The sequence below is a fragment of the Ambystoma mexicanum genome, chromosome 6q, assembly GCF_040938575.1.
Source record: "Ambystoma mexicanum isolate Mex_15411 chromosome 6q, UKY_AmexF1_1, whole genome shotgun sequence".
NCBI lineage: Eukaryota > Metazoa > Chordata > Amphibia > Caudata > Ambystomatidae > Ambystoma > Ambystoma mexicanum.
Window position 1 is genome coordinate 1147318336 of NC_090937.1, and position 27850 is coordinate 1147346185.

Consider the following 27850-nt stretch of genomic DNA (forward strand, 5'->3'; position numbering starts at 1 on the left):
GAAAACGCGTCTAGACGTCACGTTAGAGATTCTATAAGGACGGTTCGGTCCACTTCCTTAAAGATCCAGTCTTCACCTGTTAGCTCAAAACTAGACCTGAAACAAACAATAAACCAAAGAATAAACGGTTCACACTCATACTCGCGAGTATCCGATAGACTAAGTGCCAAACCTGTAACAAGCTCATGGAAGCTTCGTCTCCAGAATATCGACTCTGACGGAAAAGAAGTAAACCTGAACAGAGCGAACGTCCTAAAACTATTCGCCTGTGTTCCCCAACTCAGATCAATAACTACAGACGACATCAAGATCGTAGAATATGCAACAGAAAAAACAACTGATCAAGTACTATTACACATCAAATCGTCTGCAGTAAAAAACATCCTACTGCAAGCAGTCGAAGAACTGCTAATATATGGATTCGATATAACCTTAGAACCCGACTTAAAAACTCAAAAAGAAGTTTCAACAAATTTACCAAATTCAGGAAACTTCGAAAGAGCAATCTGTCGCACATCCCTACGGAAGTCACTATCCCTCTCGCACAGATTACAAAATGATATGTATTACAAACCCAGCATCAGAGGATTCAGACAGAAGACTCAGTCTATTCACAACAATCCTCAATAACCATGAACGACACGGAAGAAGTTAAGGTTACTCTCCTGGAATACTCGCAGATTCTCTCATCTGTTTGATAATTTTACAGAACCGCTTGATGAGGTCTTCGCAATTTGCCTTCAGGAAACATGGCTGCGCGATGCTCTGAATCGTGACAGATTTACCACTCATCTGAATCCAGCCAAAAGAAATACTAAGGGTCGTCCATATTCAGGTTTAATCACCTTACTGAAAATTCAAAACTGGATGACTCCCCAGGACGCGGTTAACCCAAACCCGTTTGTTCAGGGTACGATCATTCGAATTGGGAAGGAAAACTCAGGAATTTCAAACTATCTCCTTTTAATCAATTGCTACTGGAACCCGGCAATGATTTCCACCACAGAATTTATCGACTCAATAACAACTCTCATTGACGATGCTTTTCTTAAATACTGCCATCTATCGCTGTTAATATGTGGTGACTTGAACTGCAGCTGGTATCGATTTAACCATCACACGTTGGAAAACAATGCTATTCCTAAAGACGAAGTTATATTACGAGGTAAACTATGGACACAAGCACTTTCGTCACGAAACTGCAAGATGGTTAATGGCAACGCCAAAGGTGACCAACCCTCCAAGACAACCTGGAAGCGACTTCTACTTAGAAACACTCTTGACTACATTTGGGTCTCTTGTAACCTATTTGAAAGAATTGTTTCACTAGAAGTAGTTCAAAAAGATATAAGTGACCACGATTTGCTTCGTTTATGTATGGACTTCGATACCTTTGCTCATCCGAAGACCTAATTACTCCCACTGACAATAACTGCGGCCGGAAATCGGCTAAAAACCACTGGCTCGTCAATAGAGAAATTAACCCTCCATCTCGAAGCCTCAAATAACGTGGACTATGTTCCTTTGCTATTTGCATGTTCACAACAACACGCCAACTCAAACACACACCGTCCTACATCGAAAAATCTATATATATAGCTCAGAAATAGCAGCGGCCAAAAAACTGTTGAGGAAAGTCCTTCGAATGTTAAGGACAACACATGCTGATCCAAATGACATACGAAGAAGCGCAAAGGCACGACGCCAGGAATATAGAAATTGGCTTAAATCCCATTCTGTCATAATAGAGCAAAACAGAGCTGAAATTATGTTAAAAATAATTATTACAAAGAACTCACGAGAAATTTGGACCATCCTAAATAAAGGAAACACAAGAACCAATCCATTCATTTCGAATGCAATCTCAAGCTCTTCATGGGTGGATTACTTTACCAAAATTTACGAACGACCTTATCAAATCCCCCAAGTTCACCGTCTTCCTTCCACTAAAGTATGGGATATAACTCCATCATCTACTGACCTCGAATCAGCAATTCAAAAATTAAAAAACTCAAGAGCAGCAGGACCCGACCAAATAACTAACATCATGCTAAAAAAACACAAGCACCATTGGGCCAAACTTATGGAATCTTTGTTTCGACAAATTTCAACCTCGAGAAAAACACCTGAGTCTTGGGCTAAGGCAATTGTGGTACCAATCTACAAGAAGGGTAACAGAGATGATCCATCGAACTATCGTCCAATTGCCCTGCTTGATACCAAGGGCAAAATATTTGGCTCATTCCTCCGAACGAAGTTGACTGCTTGGGCTTCAAAGGCGAATAAAGTAGATTGTCGACAAAAAGGTTTCACGAAAAACTTAGGCGTTGATGCCAGTTTAACTATATTAACCATCCTAAAACTTGAAGCCCTGAAAGCTAAAACAAAAATCTTTTTTGCTTTTGTCGACTTAAAACAAGCCTTCGACGCAGTCCATCGCGAAAAACTGTGGGCCAAACTAAGCGAGTGGAACTGTCCATCCCAAATTCTTGATCCTCTAATAGCGCTTCACTCCAACACTTCTGTTCAAGTAAGAGTAAATTCCCAAGGCGACTTGACCGATCCAATTCCAACGTATAAAGGGGTCAAGCAAGGATGCCCACTGGTGGCTGACTTGTTTAAAATATTTATCTTTGACCTACCGAAATGGATGGAAGCTACACACTGTTTTCCCCCAAAGATAAACGCCAAACCTGTTAACTGCCTTGTGTATGCTGTTGACATTGTGCTGATTGACCGCACTCAGATAGGTTTGCAAAACCTGTTGTTGAAGTTGAACGAATATCTAAAAATAAACGAACTGCAACTGAACATAGGGAAAACTAAGATCATGTGTATTGTGAACATTGTCTCACGGAAGGACAAAATTTTTTTGATGGGCAATTGAGGACACTCCGCTAACTATTGTGTCATCCATACGATACTTAGGCATAATGGTTAACACCTCCATTTGCGAATCAGCCTGGACGAACGACCCTATGGCAAGAGCCAATACACTTGGTATTCAAGGTGCGAAAATTAACAAAGTCTATGGCAAATTTTCAATTGAACCACTAATAACATTCTATCTGCAGAAGTTCATTCCCACTATATCATTTGGTGGAGAGTCAGGATGGAACCTCGATCATCGGTTATGGCAAAAACTTGAAGGAAGGTTTTGGAGACGGGCATTGGGGCTTTCAAAGGACATCTCAATGGTGGCTCTGAGATACGAATTGGCTCTGACCTCACTTCAGACGACAATTATTTGGAAATCCTTATCCACTCTGAGGAAAATGAAGCTTGGTCAACAAATTCCAGCATATGAAATCTTTGTCAATGACACTGCTGGTATACACTCGGGCCTACTTCAATCATGGCTTTCCGCTCTGACAAATATCATGGAAGCCGCCAATATCAGCATTGAAGAATTAATTGATCGCCCACAACATGCGAAAAAAAAACTCGAGCTATGGGGCTGGATTCTCACCTACGAACATCGCACATCTCTTAAATCCACTCTACCAGGTTCCAAGAGCATGATCAAATTACACTCCCCTCCCAAATACTTATTTTCTTGCCCCTCTCGCCACCATCGGACTCAATTCCTGAAATTCAGACTGAACGCCTTTACAACAAGAGAAACACTCTGGCGACGACGAGATACTACAATCAACTCCGATAAATGCAGGTTCTGCAAGACAGGAGAAACTGAGTCATTAAAACATCTTATAACTGAATGTAGTACTCAGCTCAAGACCGCTCGCGAACTACACCTTGGTGCTTATAAACCGTTCTTTTATGGTGCCGATGATTGGTGGGACACTGTTTCGATTGGGAGAAATACCATGCTCACATGTAGCTTAATCAACTTCTTAGACATGATCTTGCCCACTGACCGAAAATCTGTCTGTAACCAAAGTACTTAAACTGAGGTGTAAGGAATCTTTTGTTCTTCCTCTTCTTTCTAAACACCTCAAAGAACTCTAATGCCATATTATAGGTGTGACTCAAACATGCACTCTTAATGGGAACCTAACAGTTGAATCTCAGGACACTGTAATGTAACAAAAGTTTGATCTTGTATTAAACTGAAGTTTTACAATAAAAAAAATAAAAAAAAAGATCTAGAGGAGGTAATAAAGAAAATATTTGATGTAGAGGCTTTCAAGAAAGGACTAGAGAAACATCTAAAAGAGATGCAGGAATTTAGAACCGAAACCATTACTGAACGCATTAAAAGGATAAAGAAAGATATACAAAATTTCACCCATGAGAAGACTTTTGGTTATACTAACAAAGATTACAAATTTGGAGAACCAAGATCAAACCCGAGGTAAAATCGGAGAGTACGTTTCCGTAACACCTCTTACAGCTCTAGTGATGGGGCCTCTGAGTACGATGAATATAGTGATCCACCGAATAATAGCGGTGGTACCCGACCGAGCCAGGGTAGAGGGTCCAGAGGTAATAATCGTAGAGGGGATAACCAACGACAGTCTTTTTTAGGAAGGGGAGAAAATCAAAGACAATGGGCACCAGAGCGGATGCAGACACGCAGCAACAGGGGTTGGTAGTAAATCTCTCAGATGTTCTTTTGTCGAAGAAAGAAGAAGAGGTACTTAACAAAGGACTTAATTTTGTGATTTCCAAACACCATAATCCCTTCGAGTTTAGGGTTGAATTCAATCAATTTATGCGTAAAGTACACCTGAGAGAATTCTTTAAAGACACCCCGTTTGAGAAAGGTGAAAACTGTAGTGGCCTTAGGAACCCCTCCACCTTTTGCGCTCCTTTTAGTGCACATACACCTGAATCCAAAGTCTTTGAAAAGAAAGTGATGGAGGAAATTAACATCTTAGAATCCCAAGGTATACCTCATCACTCTAACTTGAGTAAAGAAGAACAGCAGATTTTGAAAAATTTGGGGGCGAATGAGAAAATTATTATACGCCAGGACGACAAAGGTGGCGCAATAGTGGTTTTGAATAGAAACGACTATATTGAGGAATGTCTGAATCTCCTCTCTGATACTAATCACTACTGCAAACTAGATAGAGATCCTAGTAATGACCTCATTGGTAAAATCAAAGAGAAGGTTACCAAAGCAGTGGAAGAAGATATGATTAGCAAACAGGAGGGTGAGTACTTAATCAGAGAAAATGGGAGAATACCTATATTTTATATTCTCCCTAAAATTCACAAAAACTTGGAGAAGCCCCCGGGCAGACCAATTGTCTTGGGAGTTAATTCTCTACTTGAACCTCTCTCAAAATATGTGGATTTCTATTTGAGGCCTTTCATCCCAAATATGAGGAGTTACATTAAAGATACCACGGACGCCATCAACAGAATTGAGGGAAATAATTTTGATCCGAATGTAAATTTACTAATGTGTTTAGACATACAAGCACTATACACCAATATACCTCAATTAGCAACATTAGAGGTAGTAGAAGAGACGTTATTGAACAGAGAAGATCAATATCTAGTGTCCAATTCGTTTATAAAATGGTGTACGGAAATAGAATCATGAACAACTTCTTTCAGTTTATGGGTCAATTCTATAAACAGATAGAGGGAACAGCCATGGGGGCGGCAATGGCACCGAATGTGGTCAATTTGTACGTGAATACGTTCGAAGAAACAGTGGTGTATACCAACCGTAATCTATTCCAAGAGAACATCCTATCTTGGTTACGCTACATAGATGACGTTTTTGTCATTTGGAAAGGGAGTGATGAGGAATCAAAGCAGTTTGTACAATGGTTGAACTCACAGAACAGATACCTTAAGTTTACCAGCAATATCAGTAATGAACAAATACATTATTTAGATATTTGCATCTACCATGATCAAGGCTTGTTGCTGGTCAAACCATTTACTAAGGAGACTGATAGGAATGCATTATTGCACTATAACAGCCACCATGCACAACATGTTAAAAATAATCTATTCTTTGTGCAATTTCTCCAGTTGAAGAAGAACAGCAGTACCAATGTTTCCTATGAGAATGGGGCTAATGTTCTTATTGACAAATTGGTACATAGAGGATATCCCACCTCTTTAGTGAAAAAAGCTGCAAAGAGAGCTTTTAATAACAATCGAGAAGCACTCTTGGACCAAGAAATACGTAGAGATGGAGAAACCAAAGAGACCCCACTAGTTTTTGTAAACACCTTTAGTAATCTCTCGAATAAGATTAAGAGTATTAATCACAAAAATCAGAAGAAAATGATGACAAAGGAAATGGGGAATCCGATTATTGCCTTCAAAAAGAGTACTACTGTACGCGACTTAGTCATGAGGAACGATGTAAAGAATAGAAAGAGAGTATGTCAACAGACTAACCTGTGGGGACTCCCGCCAGTACTGGGACATCATCCATGTGGTAATTGTACAATGTGTATGCAAACCAAGAAAACTATGACTGTGGATTTGGGCTTTGGAAAAATGTGGAAAATGGCAGAACACACCAATTGTGAAACGAGTAATGTCATCTATTTAATTAAATGTCCCTGTCAATTGATTTATATAGGGAAAACGAACAGAAAGTGTAAAACAAGGATGATCGAGCATAGAAGCTGCATTAGGAATGGAATTGAACAGGCACCCATGGTGAAACATTTTATGGAAAAGAAACATACCAGTAATGAATTTGAATGGGTTATTCTTAAGCAAATTAAAGGGGAGTCACAGGAACTGATTAACAAAAAGTTGCTTCAATTAGAACAGAAATTGATTTTTCTGTCAAAAAGCCATCTCCACGAATTAAACGAAGGTGTGGAATGGCACAATGCCTAGGCAACTTGTTCTGACTCGATCATTATTGTTTGAAATGGATTTTGGATAGATGTAATCATGTTATTGCCAAAATCGCCATTGGTTTGTCTACATTGTACATATTGCTGGATCAGATATATGTGGTCGGAGAGACCTGTACACAGCAGCGTGACAAAAACTTCTCTACAAATATATGGAAGCATATGTCTGGGGGATGTGAAAAACACCAATATATTTGCTAACTCTTTGCAGCTCCCTCGCTGAATACTGGTGTGTGACTCTGTTTGTATACACTGCACTTTGCTATAATGTGAACTAATGTTGCCAGCTCGAATTTGTAGTTATTATGACTAGATAATGATATGACCATCCTGATTGGCGCTAACACACATTTGTTCATGTGGAACTAGTGTTGTTCTATTGCTGGCGGATGGAGAAACAATAGGGGCCTGATTCCTAACATCTGCATGTCTAGCCCATCTGGTGGCTGATGCGGGGTGGTATAGGGAACGTAGGGACTACATTTCCCTTCAATAGCGGTCGTCTATGGCCGTGCGCACGTGTCGTGATGATGTCATCGCGCGGTTACGGTTACGGTGACGTCCGGCGTGATGACGTCATCACGCCTCCCACGGGAGCGATCGCGGGATGTAGATTCATATACTGGATCCTGCTGAGGGCTTACCGTGGCTCACGTTACCGGCTCTTCTTGAGATTACCCAAGTGAATAACTTTTGGAATCTCAGCCTTTTACTCATGGTTTAAGGACTGTGGGTATTCATGAGTCTTTGTTACCCTACAGCCACCACAGAGAAGAGGCTAATCCCCCTTTTCCTAAGCGTGAATTGAACATTTGGGCTGGATACCTTGGAGATACTCATCACCTATATTGGTATATGAGTAAGTGGAAACGTTTTTTACTCGATTGTTATATGCATTTAGAGTACAAGAAGCGGACAAACCTTACAGGTCTTTTATTCCTGCTATTATATCTTTCAGGGAACAGACAGTCCTGGGGGTATAAGAAAGTTTTTGAAATACATTATGAGCGGATGAAGTAACGTTGGGGCCATACATTTATAAGAACATGGTAAGATGCCTCCGTTATAAATGCAAGAGATGATAATTTACCATCCAGGGCCTACATTAATCTAATGCCAATATGTGTTATATACTAGGACAGAAGACAGAGCAATCCAGGCAATAAACTCTAGAATAATTGGAATTCTGCCTTTAAATTAACCATTCAAGGTTAAAGAAGATTCCAGAATAGTGAACTCTAGAGTCAGAGAGGTATGTAACGAATCACATACTATTCACCTTTATGGGGATAAGGGTCATGCATTCAGTTTAATTGATGGACTAGTACTGTCATAAGAGAGAGTAATATAGTGCCGCCTTTATATTAACCGGGTACAACGTCTTTACAAGAAGACAGACATTTGAATACATGATTTCAGCTTGGACAAGATCTACACAAGACACTACACACCCCTGAAGAATGTCCCACATTTTTGTGACAATGGGACAGAAACTTGTACAAGTTGGGAATTTGAAAAACTAAAATACGAAATAGCCAGAACAACATTTTAGGCTAGGTGACTCAGTGTGATTAGGCACACGGGTTCGACCAGAGATCAAATTGAATCGACTAAAGCTGATTTACTTGTGTGGTTTTAAAATTGGTTGTTTGTTTTATTTAATATGACCAATTTTTATGATGACTTCTTTAGCAATGAATTGTGTATAACTAATAACATTTGTATTGTTGAGTTTCATAGTGCTGCTTACCTGCTAGATAGGATACCCATGTGAGTTGTGGCACCTTTTAGGTATTGAACTTCTTTTTGTAGAAAACAGACATTGTTCCAGGGAGTAAGAAGTTTGCGAATCCCCAACTGTGGCTTGAGGCCGTTTTGAGAATAGTGTGTTCTTTTTACATATACCATATACCTCAATGCTGCTGTTGGTGTAGAAGACAGTTTTAATGTGAACTATGGATACCCAGATCTATTATCCATCATTTTGGTTGCAGCTTGGAAAATTTAAAGGACAGAATAGAGTGTACATAAAGCAGGATCCTGTGTCCAAATTACAAAAACAAACATGTAAAGGCGAGCTTTATATTGAGTATTTATGCCAAATCCATGAGCTTCATTTTTAAGATGATAGCAGATATCTAGGGTAGGACATCAACCCCAGAACTGGCAGAGCAGTAGGCTCCATGAAGAATGGGTATGTTCCATTAAGCTGCCTATACAAAGAAAACATCCTGTTTCTTGTCTCAGATAGGTTGAGCATTCAAAAGAAATAATTGAGGACACATGGGAGATGCCATGGGAGATGCCATGGGAGATACCAGACAGAAAGGAAAAACGGTCAAATGCCGAGAGATAAATGGTGATTAGTAATACCATTTGAGTTGGCACTAAATGCAAAAAATGAGTGCTGGTGAGTAAAAAAGCACGGGGGAAATGCCCCGGTGATAGATGGCCGCATCAGTACAAATGTCTAGGTGCAATTAATAATCAACTGATCACTACAGATGGCTAGGTCTAAATATTAAGCAAATCAATACATTAAATGACAGTACATACAAATATGGATTTATATGAAGGTAAAATTCAAAAAAAGACATGCATCTCGTGGTCAGAATTTAATCCACGAGTGGTGCATCGCAACAGGCAAATAAGTTTGGCTTCCATCTGCCGTAGTTTGAGTTGAAGATTCCCGCCCCTTTTCCCCTTGTGCGCTTTCATCAATCCAATGTAGCGCAAATCAGAGGTTAAATCCAATTGGTGTTCTAGTTGCCAGTGAACTGCTAAAGGGGATTTAGGTTCACACATCCGGAGACTGGTCAAGTGTTCTCTAATACGAATTCTAAATTGTCGAATAGTACTGCCCACGTAAAGTTTGCCACAAACACATATGATGGCATACACCACGTGGATTGTCTTGCAATTAATAAAATCCCTTATGACCACTTTAGATACAAACTTGTCTGTGAAAGTTTGACATTTGGGATGAGCCCAAGGACACTGATTACAGTTCCCACATTTGTGAAAACTTGCAGGTTGGCATAGCCAAGGGGGGTTAGTCACTTTTTTATCAAGAAACGAAGGACTAACCTGTGATTTTATAGTAGGTGATTTCAAAAAAGTGAATTTAGGTTTAGATGTCAAAAAAGGTTCAAGATCCTTGTCGAGTCTCAGGATGTGCCAATGTTTAGTGACCATTTTATATGGCATGGAAGAATCGGCCGTAAATGGGGTGACGAGAGAAATATGTTGCAGAGAGTCTCGAGACTTAGGCGCCTTGTTCACGAGGTCAAGCTGAGTGACATTAGTGAATTTGGCGCAAGCTTCATCGATAACTGAACTTTTGTATTCAAAAAGTGCTGATTAATGACATTACATTCCATGTCATAATCTATAGGGCGAGTACAGTTGTGCCTTGCCCTATGGAACTCTCCCGATGGAATATTGTTAATGGTAGTGCGCCGGTGATTACTTTGTTCTGCTAACATAGAGTTGACCTCAGTCAGTTTTCTGTAAGTACTGGTCAAAAGCTGTTGACCTTCTGCAAAAATATGTAAATCCAAGAAATCAATTTGTTTGGAATCACATTTACTGGTTAGACTGATCCCAAATGAATTGGTATTTGTAAAAGTTAGAAAGTCATTAAATGTATCTTCAGTACCTTTCTAAATCAAAAAAATGTTGTCAATGAAGCATCGCCAAGTAATGATGTTGGAAACAAACTGAATTTGATTCAATATATAGGTTTCTTCATAGTATGCCATAAAGAGATTGGCCAGTGAAGGCGCAAATTTGGCCCCCGAAGGCGCAAATTTGGCCCCCATGGCCACACCCTTCAATTGAAGATAGAATTGGTCATTAAAGATAAAGACATAGTTGGCTAGAACAAATTGCAGAACTTGTTTAAGCATGAGTACATGTTTAAGAAATGATTCCGAGCTGTTTCTGAAAACATGGTCTAATGTAAGCAAAGCGAAATCATGATTATGTTTGTGTACAAAGCTACAACATCAATGGTGACTAACAAATAATCTGATTGCCATGTAATGGCAAGAAGGTCCTGGAGAATATGAGTACTATCTCTGATATAGGAATTCATTTTGACTACAAACGGTTTAAGTGCTTCATCCAAATATTTCGATAGGCCCTCTGTAGCCCAATTGATTCCGCTCATAATTGGCCTTACTTCAGGCAAGACATCAAAAGATTTATGAATCTTGGGCAAAAAGTACATTGTGGGTAAGGTTTCACCCTAAGCTACATGGGGAATCCAGATGTTGACCCCTTGCTCACTGCTCTTAGAGAGACACAGCTTCACCTCACTGATGATGCCCAAATAGGCTGGAACACGTCTATGGGGTTGCTGTGATACTCTTGTTCAGAGTAGAATTGCCTAGCATTTTGGTGCTGTACTGCCCCTGGGCAGGACAAAGACTGATATGCGGGGAAATCTCTTCTCTGTGAAAATAACAGTGAGCTAAATACTTGGTTGAGACTCTCCCAGGGCCCATCCACCCAAGAACAAGTTAATGGGATGTGTTTGTGCTGGTAGAGAGTTTCCCAGACCCCCCTCAGGTTTAAATACCTTTTATAGAGAGATTTCATTATACAACAGTCAGCCCCAAGCTATTGCACATACCAAAGGTTCTCTGACTCCCAGTCCCTCAAACTGCCACGTCCTCACTGCCACAAATGAGGAAAGTTAAGAATTGCAACCAAAACATAATGCAAGACACTGATACACTGAATGAAACACTGAACTATGTAGCTTACTAGTAGGCAGACTGAACGTTGTTCCAGAATTGGTGCTCATAGACCAAGGACATTTCGACAGCACCAGTAGTTATTCCCAAGAAATCCCAAAGAAAATATTGCAGGAAATAACCACTACCAAGAGGCTGAAGAGATCCTAGAAACAGCTGTCAGCAATCAATGCATCTACACAGACAAGGATTGAAAAACATGTGCACATGTACTCTTTTGTGCTGCAAGAAAAAAAATGCTCATTCATGTTTTGCCTCAAAGACACCTGATGGTTCAAGAAAAAAATGCTCATTCATGTTTTGCCTCAAAGACACCTGATGATTAGGATGGAATGTTTCTCTTCAGCTGTGCTGCACGTGCAATCTTTCCTGTCCCCAACACAGCATGGGCTCTTCATTACAACTTGTGTTGCGAGTCAGAGTAGCATGGTCTTCAAAAGCACACTGGGCTGTAAGGTTAAAATTAAATATGTATTCTCTATTACAACCCAGCAATACATCCATCCCTCAGTCAGACATCGCCCAGCTGAAAATCCCATAGTGCTCCCTCAGATCACTCATTTAACATTCCACTCCCAGTATCACTGAAGCATTCCATAGTATTATCCATGACCAACTTCGAAGACATGTTACAAGGGTGTGATTGGCAGAGACAAAAATGACTTGGATTATCGTGGACCGATTTTGGAACATATTCTAAAATGATCCACGAGTAACAGCATTTTATCTGAGGCCTTAAATTGGCAGTCAGTAAGACCTACCTATTGTGCAAAAAAGGAAACATTTAATGACACATGCAAAAGCTTTACAAATAAAAACAGCCTTTTCTTGAAATATATCACCAGCCCGGTATAAATCTTAAAAACTTAGACAGCTTTCCAGATTCTTCATGATGTCAAACACAAGACCATACTTCATAGCTTTTACAGTCATACGTGTGGTGTGATATCTGAATCACCTAATGCTACTGTGCTCATGTTTTCATTATGCAGTGTAGTCTTGTAGAGCATTTAGTGCACACCTGGCATATGCATGCAGGAGAGAATTTATTTTACACCTCATCTAAGAAGCACTTTCTTCGCTTGGCCTCATCTTTCATTTCTGACTCATACTGTTGTGGTTTAGTGCCATCTCTAGAGCCAAAAATTATTCTTTGGAGTATTGAGTGGAGAGGATTTAAATTTCCCCAAAGTCATTCTGCACAGAGATTGGATACGACTTTACTACAGGACATGGGCAGCACCGGTCATTGGCCCTCTGGTGCAATCATTCGGATTTTACAAATGCAAGCTTCTGAAGTTGAACGCATAGCATGGGTTTTCCTTCTCCCATCCCACTCCACTGTGACACCAAATTGTTTCAAAAAAAATTATAACAAGCAGCAGGAGTTGCTTTTTTAATGTTTAATATGCTGGGTGACCCAACAGCTGTAAGAAGAAATCTGTCTGCCTTCACTGTCACTCTATGGCTATACATACTCAACATAAGACTCCGTATTATTAGGGTCACTGTAGCAGATTGTTGGGATTGTACATTTCTCAATGAATCATACAAATGACTGCCATATTTATGATTTCTTTAGAAAACAATCAAATAAAAAACATGTTATTTTCAAACTCAGTATTCATAAGGACGGTGATTGTGTTCCAAATATCTTTTCCAAAATTGCTTTCTAACTAGCTGTGGAGCTTTTATAGTAATGCTTGCTCACTGCCGTGACATGTGAAAAAATCATGAAAAGCCAACATTTAGTAAAGTGTAGTTTGGGTAAAGGAATGAAAGAAACTGTCTGTGTTTTTGCGAATACAATATACAAATGCAAAAATGTATACAATGATACAATAAAATGAATACAACGTATGGTATTAACCACAGTTTTAATATGGTATAAAGAAAATGGGCCCCATTAAGAGTTATCACCACTCAGTCCTGAGGATTTACTACAGGATTACGAGCTTGGTAACAGTGCTTTTAGTCTCCAGGGAACTTTAGGAGTAATTTCCCATGAACCCAGTAAATACTCGCATTTACTTGAAACGTTGGAATTCCGGTGGTTTGGTAAAACTGCTGGTAATTCCGTTTCCATTGAAAAACGTTGCAGTAATAAAATTTCCACCAGAAATGCACCACACCTCTGAACTAATAATAAGGCCAAATGTTTTTGGGATGTTAAAACATTACATTATATAGATTATAAATTAGTCTAGTTATATAGAGGTTGTAAAACAGCTAATACAGTGTGCATTGTGGTAAACATATACTTTTAGCTGTTAACAGTCATAGAAAAGCATAAGAAAACATATTTAAAGGATGTATCTGCACATCTGGGCTGAGCTCTTCTTCCATTTCTAAGTGCTGCGAGAGGGTCGTATTTAAGCAATAAGCCCGGAACCGGTGTGTGGGGAGCATTACAAAAACACACAAGCAGGGCACTTACCTTTTCATTCAGTGGGGAAGATGGCGGCCTCCAGACCTGAGGAGGCTCAGAGCGGTTGGTTTAACATCTGGTCATGCCCCGTTCAGAGCCTCCTAATTGTCTGGGAGGTCTCCACGCCCCCCCACCCCCTCGCTGGGTACTAATATTACTGAATCTAATCCCACTCAACGATTTGACTTCCGAAGGGGGAATGGCTGAGTAATCCCTATAGGAAACAAAACATCTAACATGTAGGATGCACACACATTTGCTCAATGCATATAGCAACCCTATGGCAAATAAGACCCTGTGCCATGTTAGTCTGGTACCTTAGCACTGCAGTAGGAAGAAAACCTATTTCCAAAATCATCCTAAATGTTCGGGCATAACCCTAACGATTAAGCGAGTAGCCTCACAAAATGAGCATAAGGTCACTAGAAGAAAGTTAATCAAATAAAAATGGGTACAGGCACAGAACAGCAATTGCACTGAAAAATAACATGTAAAGCTGGAGACCAAATAGGAGCAGTGGAAGGAGCAGGCCAGTAAATGTACATTTACGTGAGGTGCAGAGGTAGCGTACTTTTAAAACAAAACATCTTATCTTTATTACACAAGGATATCAGGTGAAGCAAAATCACACCTCATGACACTGTGTGGAGCTGGGTACATGAAATATTCAATTATCTACGCGTGATAAAACTTTGGATAACGTTTTTCTTCCAAGCTTTAGCCCATGAAGAAAACATTTTTGGAAACCAATGATGCCTTGCTTGTTCTTGATTCGGAGGGCTGGTCATGGGTAGTGTCTAGTTCCTTTCTAGACCACAAGTTAGACCACAGTGAGTCTACTGCAGACAGGGATCACCAGGATTGCCTGAGTTTGTTTAAATGTATTACCGTTTGGGGGCTCAAAGGGTCTTTGCATTTGTTAAACATAAGTGTGGAATCACTTATGCTTATCTCCACTTTTCCAATCTTGATCGATTTAGATCGTTTTCTGACAGGCAGGAATCCCAAAACATTAAAATTCAAAAATCCCAAAATGGATTAATTGATTCCAGTTTACCATGCCATAGAGCATTATCTCGTGACACTAAAACAATATATTATTACACCAAAGAACCCTCTGCCAAGGGTCTAAATGTGTGATGCATTTTCTCTATTTATTTATATAAAATGTATGCTTATAAACTTTATTGTGATATGGTGTTTATCTGATATTTAGCATAAGTATGCTAATATTCTGGGGCTCATAAGACAATTTGTCAGATAGAAGCTTAATCACTGACTGATTGCATTTGATTCAACATGCTCATGTTAACTTTCTATTTAACACCAATAACATCAATGCTGCCTTCAGATGTTTGTACCAAAATGGCAAGTCACTGGTCACGTTTCCTTCTGCCATTAATCCCTTTAACTGAGTGACAAGAGTAAAATAATACCATAATGCTCCATTCAAGTCAAAGATGTAGGTAAGTTAATTCATCATTTTGGGTTGGGCAAGTCTGGGATGGGCGAGTTAACTGGCCATGATGGGTTGTGTAGGTTCGTTCTCTCAAAAGCTTTAAACCTGATTTCTTCATCTCTTGACTAAAGTGTACATGGAAGAAACAATTTCCAGGAGTTTTCACTGATTAATATTGATGACAAGTTCCTTACAGAAATGTTTGTAGAGAGATTGAAAATGATTGTTAGGAAATGATCGACAAACATCAGATTTGTTTTATCCGATTGAAAAAACAGCATAATATAAAGTGGGTGATGGAGAGTATACCAACGTTAAGCATAAGCAAGACCCTCCTTTTTAAATAAGGATGGATGCTGGAAAGACCTCTAACCAACAGTGCTTTCTCTACATGTTTAGCATCAAATGACTAGGAAGCATATACACAGGGGAAACAAGAATCCCAGCAAGGGAACCCATCATCCCAAATTAATCTTCCTTAACCGGAGGGCGTGGGGAGGACGCCATGTCAACATACCGCTAGCCCACAGAGGAAATATAGTTAGGTTAGGACCCCACTTGGGAATGGGCAGGGAGGGACCCGGTGGGCAGGGAAGGACGCAATGTCCACATACCGCTAGTCCACAGAGGAAACATAGGTAGGTTAGGACCCCATTCAGGAATGGGCAGAGGGACCACAATCCTCTAACCTAAACATCGACAACCCCAGGCTGAGGGAACACGCCCGTGTCAGCCAGGTAAACAAACCACTAAAGTAATACAGAGGAAAACTACCACCCCTAATCATACCTGCCAACTAAGCAGACACACTACAATACCAAGCACAGTGGATAATCATAGATGTGGAGCAAAGAAACGCAAAGACAAAGAGGGAAGAAAAACCTGCTAACCCAACTCTAAAATCTCAACTTTGGCAGTATTTTCATGCATTTAGCTTAGTTTCTACTCTGGCTGTGTTTTCATGCATTTAGTTTAGTTTCTAATCTGGCTGTGTTTTCATGCACTTAGTTTAGTTTCTAATCTGGCAGTGTTTACATGCATTTAGCTTAGTTTCTAATCTGGCTGTATTTTTATGTTTCATGCATTTAGCTTAGTTTCAAATCTGGCTATGTTTTCATTCATTTAGCTTAGTTTCAAATCTGGCTTTGTAATGCAAACTTGCTGTGCCACTTGCGCGTGCCCCCCTGCAGTATGTTTGTTATGTCTCTTTGACAGCCTGTTGTTTTACGCCCACCCTGCTGTTTGCTTTTGATGTCTGTTTTTCTGTTTGTGTGCTTGCCTGTTGTATTTTGCTCCCCCACCCCTGCGTGCCTCTTCTTCTCTTTCACCACACTCACAGTTTCTCAGTCTCCTCATCCTCCTTCTATCTTTCCCTCTCCCCTCACCCCCTCCCCTTACTACATTCCTTGCACATACTCTATCCAAACTGTTATTCTGTCCTAGTACGATAGTAACTTGTTTGTTTTCCTCCCTTCCCTCTTTGATTCTTCCTCCTCCTCCAACGCTACCTGAAATGTTGTCAGTCCTAGTACGATAGTCGCTTGTTTTGTTCCTCTCCTCCTCCCTCCTCCCCCCTGCCCACACCTCTTGTCAATCTCCGGCTCTATCAGAAATGTCATCAGGCCTAGTCCGATAGTTGCTTGTCTGTTCTCATCTCCTACCCCCTCCTCTCCTCCTAAACTGTGTCATAGTTCTTGCACTATCTGAAATGTCGCCAGGCTTAGTACAATTTTTTATTTCACATTCTTAACGTGCCTGTCTGATAGCACAGCGAGTAGAGCGCTCACTTTGACATCTTTGCAAAGCCTGCTAATTCAGGTTCAAATCCTGGCAGGGCCAAACTCAGTCTTTTATCCTTCTGAGGTCAATAAATGAACACCGCACACTGTGGGTAACAATAAGCAGCGCTATATAAATGTTAAATTATTATTATTATTAATTTCTCAAGGCCTTGTAAAAATGTAATTGCATTTTTCCTTGCTCCCTCCCTTGCAATGAAGTACTTTAAAACACATTGTGTATAGTAGCTATACAAATAAACTATCAATCAATCAAAACTTTCCCCATACACTTCTCATATAGAAACTCACAAAACCACTTCTCTGCACAGCAATCCGCATGTACTTCACCACATTGCAACAACAGACAAACAACACATAACCCGGATCAACAGGATATGGGAACTCGCACCGACCCGAGAACCGCACTCAAGATCAGCGAACGGTGCAAACCAAATTGAAGCTGCCAACAGGACATCACAGCTCTCTCTCTCCGATTCCCAACTACACCCTACTAACCCGCACCCCTCATTTTCAGATCGGCCAGAACACCTGGGGACCACCCCAGTGGTGACGGTGCACGGTACAAATACGTTTAACATGAACATCTTGAAAAGAATCAGCCTCGGAGAGTCATTTTGTGAATGGATTGTCTGTCTTAATTCTGGTTCAACTGCTAGAGTCTTACCTAAGGGTCTAAGATCTCCCAATGGGAATAATCTTAGGGGATATAAGAAGGGATCCCCTTTCTTACCAACCTAGATTTAGCACCTGTAGCAGCTGCTATTAATCCAACCAACAAATTAGAGGGGCTCCTAATAGTCATGATGAAAGCAAAACTTTGTTCACATTTTCTGATCCATAAACACCCCTTCCAGGTCTCTTTACATGGATTGAACAATTCCTGTATAGTGAAGGAGTTCAGGAACAAAGTTTAAAGACAAGCTAAATGCCAAATATTCTGTGTATCGATGAGAATTACTATGGGCCTTTGCCTTTTGTGTGAAATCCTAAAGATGAGTATCCCTATGACCCATGACTGTAAAAATGTTTTAATGTCCAGCATCTTCAGGTGGTTTTTGGGAACACCAAGAGCAATGCAGCAGAGGGGTCACAAATAAGTAGTGGTAGGGGGATAATTTAGAAAGTACAAACATCATGAATGGCTGGTGCAGATTAAAAATGAAATTCACACATTCTGGCAATGGCACATATTTTAAAATGGTCTACTTCAGGGCAACAGATCATCTGTCCGGTTTGTACTATGTACTTAGATCCTAACATGAGCTAATCAATTAACAACCCCTTCCCAATAACTTGTAACCTGTCATTAACAAATTAGTGCAAAATGGACTCAGATGAGATGAACTAAAAATGAGTGCTTTTTTGCAATGGAGTTAAAACGTGCAAACATATTTTACTGGCTGGGTGATTAACAGGGCACATAGTGTGAAGATGAAATATGCAATGAAATGCTAAAAGGCCATTGTTTTCGCAGGAAGTAGAAAGCGAGATGATACATTTATAGTTTAGTAGGGCATTGGAAAAGAACTGTGCAGCTCGGGTGATATGAGTGCGTCAGTAAGAGAGGGAGGTCCTGTTGAGTGACAGGGATAGCCGTTAAAAGTAAGAGCGACAGGGGGTGTGTAAGACTGGCAGAGCCGAGATTCAGAAACACCTGGCAAGACAGCAGGCTGAGCTCAAGGAGTCGAGGAGGCAGGCAGTAGACTGGGGAGCAGAGATCCTGGCATACAGGTCGTGTCCTTCTGGTGGGCTGCCTGGGTGTGCTGAGGTTGCGATACTTCTTGTTGCTGCCAATCCAACAAAGAGGGGTTTTCCAGAGATGATAGCGCAGGAATCTCACCAGCTTCAAAGGTGAATATAAACCAGTCATAAGTGAGGTGGATGCCTGAATGTATGCATTTTCATAGTTAGTCAGGGCCAGGCCAACTGAAAATTCTGAAAATTCAGAAAAAGGGTTTTGTTTTGCTGTCAGTTTTTTTCACTTTTCTTTCTCTGCAAGTGCAACAAAGTACAAGGTCGGTAGCATGATAAAAGCGAGGGTGTCTATTAATGTATGCAAACTGTATCAAATGATATTATGTAGATGTTCTCTTCTTGTACCCAAGTTTATACCACACAACATGTTTTCTGAATAGATACAAATAACTGTATGTAAAAGATGTTTTTACAACTAAAGCAATTTGGGTTGAGTTTTCTGTGAATAAATGCATTCAGGCAAGAGCCCAATATACTGCAAGTGGTAAGGCATTTTAGCACAGGTGGTAAAACCTAAAGTGAATTTTGGTGATTATAGCAAGTAAGTTAGAAGTGTGGGATGCATGTGTATCTGCTGACCCATTCATGATGGAAATATTTTGTGGTTTGGCTGATAGGGCATAGATCAGCATTGTAGATAAGCTGCTGTGATAAAACAGTGACACTGTCAAATATAAGTCTAACCAATCTGGTAACCTTTGTTTTGGGAGGTCCAGGATGAAATACAGGCATTAGGGTATATTCTGAGGGGAGCATTACCACTCTATATGTCCAGCAGTGCATTCTTTCATGGATGTAGTCATAACCGGTCAACATGTATACAGCCCATTTAATACCAAATAATAATTGACCAAGATGCAAAAGTCCTCCAGCTAATCTATGAAATATATACTTTTGGATTGTCCCTGGTTGAGGGATTGCTGGGCCGACTTGGGAAATAGAATGTTTATAAATCTGTGTGTCTCTGCTACTGTCCTTTGCAATGACAAATATGCCTATACGAATCTTATCAACAACAAGAACGCCTGGCTCATAAAAGGCACTCTAAAAACAAAAAGAGTAATACTACACCATTATAAAACGGCCTAAAATCTTTGAAACATAACAATATGCTAACGGATATAAGAGTCAACTTGCAACAATAGACAGGCTCTCCAATTTACATAAGAATAATGAAAGTACTTGCAATGGCTTCTAGTCTCTGGAACTGCATTACTCAGTTATAGCCTTTTTGTAATCAGCGCTGTTATAGTCGTCTTCGTTGTAGGACTGGTTCACATTCATTGTTTGTTTGTTTGTTTGTTTTATTTGTAATGCGCGCCAGACCCAAGGGTAACCGGGCGCAGCAGAAAGAATATGCAAAGCTTACAAAGTTACAGGGAGTTACAGTGTAACATAATTTACAATGATAGGCGTTAAAGGATGGTACATACTTAACAATAATGCAGATAGTTTATGGCACTAGTATCAGATGAATTATATACAGTGTTGATATGGTTATTTACAATTATAGTATAAATCTAATGATACATATATACAATCCAGATATACTAGCATACCTGAGGTATCTAACGGTGCCTTACCCATTATTGGCATTGATGTGTTTAATAAGATTCTTTCTGAAGTATGAAAAGGGTTGGTCTGACCTCAGGTTGTGTGGCAAGGCATTCCACCATTTAGCAGCTAGCACTGGGAAACTAGTACCGCCAATTTCGGCAAGTTTAAATCTGGGTACTAACAGGCAGTTGGAGTTGAAGGTTCTTATCAGTCTATTAGAGGTTTTTCATTTTATTTTATCCATCAAGTAGCTGGGAGCAGCATTATTGAGAGCTTTGTGTGTCAGGGAGATCATTTTTAAGTGGATTTTATTGTCGGTAGAGAGCCATTTATATTGATGTCTAATGGCAGAGATATGTTCCCTTTTATTTATGCCAAGAGCAGCTCTTAGGGCATTATTTTGTAAGATTTGTAGCCTTTTGGTGATAGCTTTGTTGGCACCACTGTAAAGGGCGTTGAGTAGTCCAGTCGGGATAATATTAGGACTCTCGCCAGGATCATACAGCTATCATTGGATAGGAAGGGCTTGCCTGCTCTTATTAATTTACAGGTGTATGCCGTGGTGGAAGCTAGAGAGTTAACCTGTTTGGTGAAAGACATGGTAGAATCAAGATAAAAACCTAGGGCCTCATTACACGTTGTGCGGTAAAATCCGCAAATTATCGGCATGGCGCCCTTAACGTGTCCGCCCTCGTAGGAGTGCGCTAATAGCGTACCATTACGAGTACGCGGACACAAGCTTTGCACCATGCCGGTAATGCCCCTCCAGCCTTGCCGCTAATCTCCCCCAAAAGTCACTTACCGCCATCCATGACAGTACAGATAGCGACTCCGCCTTGACGCATCGTGCAAATAGCGGTGACCGTTAAATACCGGAACCGGAAATAGCATCATCGCACAGGAACGGGAAAGAGCACGGCGGCCATCTTTAAAAACACAATCCATTGCCATCCTCTGCCCCCTGGAACTGTTCGTGTTACCTTGCTGCCTGAGACCCATTGCTACACTGTCACCATGCCCAAGGCATTAAAAAAAACAACAGACCGCCAGCGAAAGGAGAAGTTCTCCACCGAGGAGTTAGTGATGCTGACTCAAACCTTAGCGGACAATGCAGAAGTGGTCTTCGCAAATGACATGTGGCGGGAGACCCTCCTAAAGAAGAAATCAATCTGGGCTGAAGTGGCAACAAAGGTGAGTGCTGTAGGCACCAGCACGCGCACTGTACGCGAGTGCAGAAAACGATGGGACGACCTGAGACTCCGGGTCAGGATGATCCTGGCCGAGAACCACAAGACTGCCACCGCTGGAGGAACAGGGTCACCGATCAAGCTGAAGTAGTGGGAGGAAACATGTGCAAACCTCATCGGGGTAGAATGTTATGAGGGAGTCGGGAGGATGGAGCACGGCGTGCCGGACACTTCTGATGGATGTAAGTGCACTGATGCAAGCATGCAAGCATGCAATGTGAATGTACAAGTCCCCACAAATGGCAGCCCTGGATCACTGCATGGATGGCCCGGCATCCACACATGCATCCCACCCTGCGCATGTCAGCGCCAAACCCCAACACACACACATGCATTCATCAACAGAGCCAAGTGCCACACACAACACTGCATGGATGAGGCACTGAAATGACACCTCACCTGCTTCATCCACAATGAAGTTCAAACGGCCCCAAATGAATTCATGATGTAGTCTGCATTGAGTACATGCGACCATAACCAATGGCATCCCCCTTCTTGTCCCCGACAGGGTTGCATGCAGACAGCGAGGGACCACCCCAGGCACCCCCTGTGCAAAAGAAGAAAAGGCCACAGCCCAGCGAGGACGCACCAACAACATCAGGTGGAAAAAGGCCAAGGCCCCTATTGCAGCGCCCAAAACAACTCCTGCCAGTGCCACGCAAAACCCTACTGCCCCGCCTCTGGAGGTCGACTCCCCCCCCCAAATCACCGCCACCGAGGGTCCACCCTCAGCTGCTGCCAGTTCGGCAGGGGAGGCAGCAGCCATTGCCCCATTGTCCGACGTGGATGAGCCCACGGAAATCGATCTGCCGATGCACACCCCAAGCCCTGCTGTAACCCCCGAGCAATCACCCCTACACACACCTTGCTCGCACGTCACCATTCACGAGTCTATGGAGGCCTTCAGTAGCCCCACAGAGGCGGCATCTGCACACCAGCCAGCATCAGGATGCGCAGCAGACACACCACCACAGGCCGCCACTTCCCCTGACCTGGCCAGCGTCATCCAGCGCCAGCAGGCTCTCACAGACCTCATAGGTCAACATGTGGAGGAGGTTGCCCATCTCAGGGCTGACCTCGGGGAGACATCCAGGCACTCCAGGGAGGGAATGGAGTCATGCACAGACAGGCTGTGTGGGGAGCTGATACGCGTCCGGGAGGTGCTAACACGCATCGCAGATGCTATGGAGCACCAATTTCCACCAGGACAGTCTTCCACCTCTTCGACCACCAGTTCGCGGCAGACAAGCCCAATCAGACGCTCTACACGCACCACCAGGCGCACCTCCAGCCAGCCCCCAAATGCTGGCCCTGGCAATGAACAATAGGGCGTGAATGTCCATTGACCTCTGTGCATGCCTGAACACATACATTGTTGGAGACTCATGAGGGACAGTTGGGGGGGGAGGGTGTGATGGGACAGTTGTGGGGGGTGGGGGGAAGGGTGTGATGGGACAGTTGTGGGGGGTGTGGGGAAGGGTGTGATGGGACAGTTGTGGGGGGTGAGGGGAAGGGTGTGATGGGACAGTTGTGGGGGGTGGGGGGAAGGGTGTGATGGGACAGTTGTGGGGGGTGGGGGGAAGGGTGTGATGGGACAGTTGTGGAGGGTGGTGGGAAGGGTGTGATGGGACAGTTGTGGGGGGGAAGGGTGGCGGGATGGTTGGGGCCTTGCACATTTTCCTTTTTTTTGTTCATTAATACACTGTTGTTTGAGCAAAACACAGGCCTTGACTCCTTCATTGTGTGTGATCAATTTATTGACGGCAAGGTCCATTGTGAGCTAACAAACCGCATATGCTAACAACTGTATATGGCAGTGCATCACCAGCCATATACAGGTGACAGTATGACTACATGTCACTCAGAATATTTGGTTAATCAAATGCTGTCTCACAGCACGTCCCTCCTGGCCATCCCCTCTTGCATGACCTGCATCCCCTTCACCTCCATCCTCATCCCCGTCATCATCCTCATCAGGTGCCTCCATTTCAACGTCAGGGGGCAGTGGCACATTCCATCTCATACACATATTGTGCAGCATGACATATACCGTGGTGATCTTTGCAACCTTCTCATGGCCATACAGGAGGGCGCCACCAGACCTTCTAATGCACCTAAACCGTGACTTCAAAAGTCGGAAAGTCTGCTTGATGACGAGGCGGGTACGGGTATGTGCATGATTGTATTCTTCTTCGTGCCTGTTCTGTGGGTTCCGTAAGGTGTGAGGAGCCACCTCTTCAGGGGATAGCCGGCATCACCTACATGGGAGGAGGAATGGGTTTGTGTTACTTTTTGACACATGTGTGGCCTGTTCATGTCACATACTTTGGCCTATCATTTTGATTCATGTACATTCAACTGCATCAATGAATATGGTCTGTGTGACTGCTTTGTGCAAAGGTGAGCACAAGCATGCAAGTAGACATACCCCATGGATGCCTCCAACAGTGACTGCCATGTCCTGGGTGAGGCCAGGTCATTGGTGTCCCTGTGGGCAGGCACATTTGGTACCACACTGGTGGTGTACTGTCCTTCCGACATTGCTGTTGCCATGCTGAGGGAAACGCTTCAGTGGTGCCATGGGTTTGTAGTGCATTGCCATAGCTAGGGGGTATACCTTTGCATGCACCCAAGGGCACAATGCATTGTGGATGTTGTGCTGTATGAATGCTGCATGACTATGTTGGCGGAATGGATGACATTTGTGTATTTCGTGGCGTGGAGTGTCGTGCAATGTGGATGAGGATTGATGTTTGATGTCACCAGATTTGGGTTGTCAGCTCTGTCGTGTGGCATATACTTGCATGTCTGTTCATCCCAAGTCCGTTGCTGCTCGCACAGATGCCCATTGGCGTACATCTGTACATGCATTTGGGCGACGGACTACAGGCTACACCCAGTTGGAGTATCTATATATCCCCCCCAATGCACACCCAGTTGGAGTATCTATCTATCCCCCCCCCAATGCATACCCAGTTGGAGTATCTATCTATCCCCCCCCCAATCACACTGCAATGTGCTTAGCATGGAACTCACCAAGTAGCCACGAGCGTTGTCCCATTTGTCGCTCCATGTAGCGGGGGATAGTTGAGTTCCGCAGGACCATGGAATCATGGGTAGATCCTGGAAATCGGGCACAGCAATGTGTGATTATCTTGTTTGCGTCACATACCATTTGAACATTGATGGAGTGGAATTGCTTCTTGTTTCGGTAGACTACTTCATTGTGATGTGCACAGTCGATGGCCCCAATGCAACTTGGGATGGCTGCCAGTGAATAGAAGCCAACTTTGGTGTTTGCAATCTCCTGGGCAGTCCGTGGCATGGATATGTGTTCGGGTGCATGCTTCAGGAGGGCATTGAGTACCTGTTTCAATATGCATGAGAATACTGGTTGGGAGATGCCATGCATCTGCCCCACTGTATGCTGGTAGGTTCCTGTGGCCAGGAAGTGGAGCACTGTCACCACCTTGAGTAGAGGGGGGATGGCAGTTCGGAAATCTATGAGGCTCACAATGTCATTGTGTATCATGTCCACGATGCTGGATGCTCCTCCTCCTCCTGCCTCTCCTCTGTGCAGCCTGTTGTTGTAGCAGCATAGCAGCAGCGCTGCAATCAGGTCCTCCAGGCCATGTAATGTTGCCGGTATTGGAACCATCTTGGTGTGGGAAGGGGTGTGGGAAGGGGTGTGGTGTGCTTCTTTTGAGCAGCCACAGTGTCCATTGCCTCCACCTGTGCTGATTTTGGCCACCTGTGGCAGGTGTTGACACTGCTTAGTTCTTTTAACGGATGGTTCGCGATGGTGGTATTGCCGCCATGCCAGTAAGGGGTTTTGGGGTATTTACCATGGCGCTATTGCCGTGTGCACTGGCCTTGTGATGGTGTGCTATTAGCGGCATGTTGTTATTTACGGGTTGGCGGGCCACGCGCACGCGGACTGACCGCTATTAGTGGCACCGTAATTAGCGGTGCCGCTAATGGCGGTGAACCGGGTCGTAATCCGCATGGGCATTTAACGTTACCGGTATTCCATTACCGGTAACGTTAAATACCTACCGCCATCGGTGTAATGAGGCCCGTAGTGTTTTTTCTTCCCTGGAGACCTTGATACTATTACCGTCTATGTTGAACATGGAATAGTTTGTGCCTAACTTGTTGATATTGGCCTGCAAACCCAGGATAATCAACTCTGTCTTATCATCATTCAGGCAGAGGCCATGGGATGCCATCCATGCCTGAATAATGAGATACACCCTATTCACCAACTCCCTGTCCTCGCTGTGATCCCCAGAAAGTGGGAGGAGAATCTGTGTATCATCGGCATAATTAGTGTAGGTGATACCTAGAAGGTCCAGATCATCGAAGAGTGGTTTGGTGAATATGTTGTACAAAGTTGGTGAGACGCAAGAGCCTTGAGGGACTCCACATGTAATTGGCGTGGGGTCCGCTGCTGCTGAAGTGGAGAAAACTCTCATTGTTCTCTCACTCAAGAATGATTCAATCCATTTAATGGCATAGGTGGAAAAGTGGGCTGCAGAGTCCAAGTGTCTACAGAGGACCTTGTGGTTCACGAGATCGAAGGCAGATCAGAGATCAAGTAGAAGGAGGAGTGCTGTCTTACCTTGATCTCTCAATTCATCTATTTGGGTCTTAAAATCAATGAGGGCAGTTTCAGTTCCATGAAGTGGGCGGAAGCCGGATTGTCTAGCTCCCAGTAGTTTGTGTAATTCAAGGTGTCTTTGAATTTGTGTATAAGCAACTTTGTCTAGTATCTTCAGTAAGAAAGGTACCGTAGTAATGGGCCGGTAGTTGGTGGGGATGAGGGGGTCTAAGGTCTGCTTCTTGAGAAGTGGGAGCACCCATGATTGTTTCAGATTGACCGGGATGTTACCTGTAGCGAAGTAGGCCTTAATAAGTTTGGAGATGAAGGGTGATAAGTCTCTGGCTGCGTCTTTTATTATTTGAGCTGGGCAGATATCACCTTTGCAATTGGAAGGTTTGAGAGAGAGGATAATTTTCTCTACCTCTATAGTAGTGGCTTTTGTGAAGCAGAATTTATTGGTGGGTTCGTTGATGGTGTCATTAAGCAGCGGCTTATTTGGGAGGTTTAAAGATTCTTTTTTTAGTTGGATTTTGTTTTGCAGTGCGGTTATTGCTAAGGCATTTTGGATATCTGCGCACCAGGTCTGATCCTTAATACAGGTATCTGGTGTGGCAATGGGAGACTCAAGTTCTTTCAGGATAGTGAAGAGTTCCTTGATACTTGAGTTAGAGTTGGCGATATGATCATTGTAGGAATTACGCTTTGCCAGGCAGATTTCGTTTTTATAGTGCAGCGAAATATTGATTAGATAAGCCTTGTTCTCCTCAGTTGGACATAATTTCCAATCCAATTCACATTTTCTTTTTGTTAGGCTTAAGGCTTTGAGTTCTGGCGTGAACCATTTGTTTAAATGTGCTTTGGGTTTACTTGTTCGCATTTTGAGTGGGGCGACTTTGTCCATAGTGGCACGCATGATACTGTTGTATTCATGAACTAGTGCACTAGGGTCAAGGTTGTCTGGCAGTGCATTTAAGGTTGGAAGGATGGCAGGAATGATAGTATCCAATGTCATATTCTTTTTTATTTCTGGTTGGGCAGGATGGAGCCGTATGTAGGGCTGGCGCTAATGGTCTGGTGGTTAGTAAGTTAAGGGACACCAGTGAATGGTCAGTCCAAGATAGAGGCGTAATAGAGGAGACTGTGACTGTGCAGTTAGAGTCAGCGATCCAGTCAAGTATTCTACCCTTCACATGGGTAGGGGTATTAACTTTTTGGGATAGTCCTAAAGTGTTAAGGGTGTTGGCAATGATATTGACACTGATCTTTTCATTAGTGCTTGTCTATGTTTGCCTTTTGACCAACCTCTGATTAGATTTAATCTCCCTGACTTTCTTTGCATATGATTTAACCTATGTTTCGATTTATTCAAGATTTTTATTTTGTAGAACTATAATATGTAACCTTCATGTTTTTTTAACCTTTTCAAAGGGTATTAA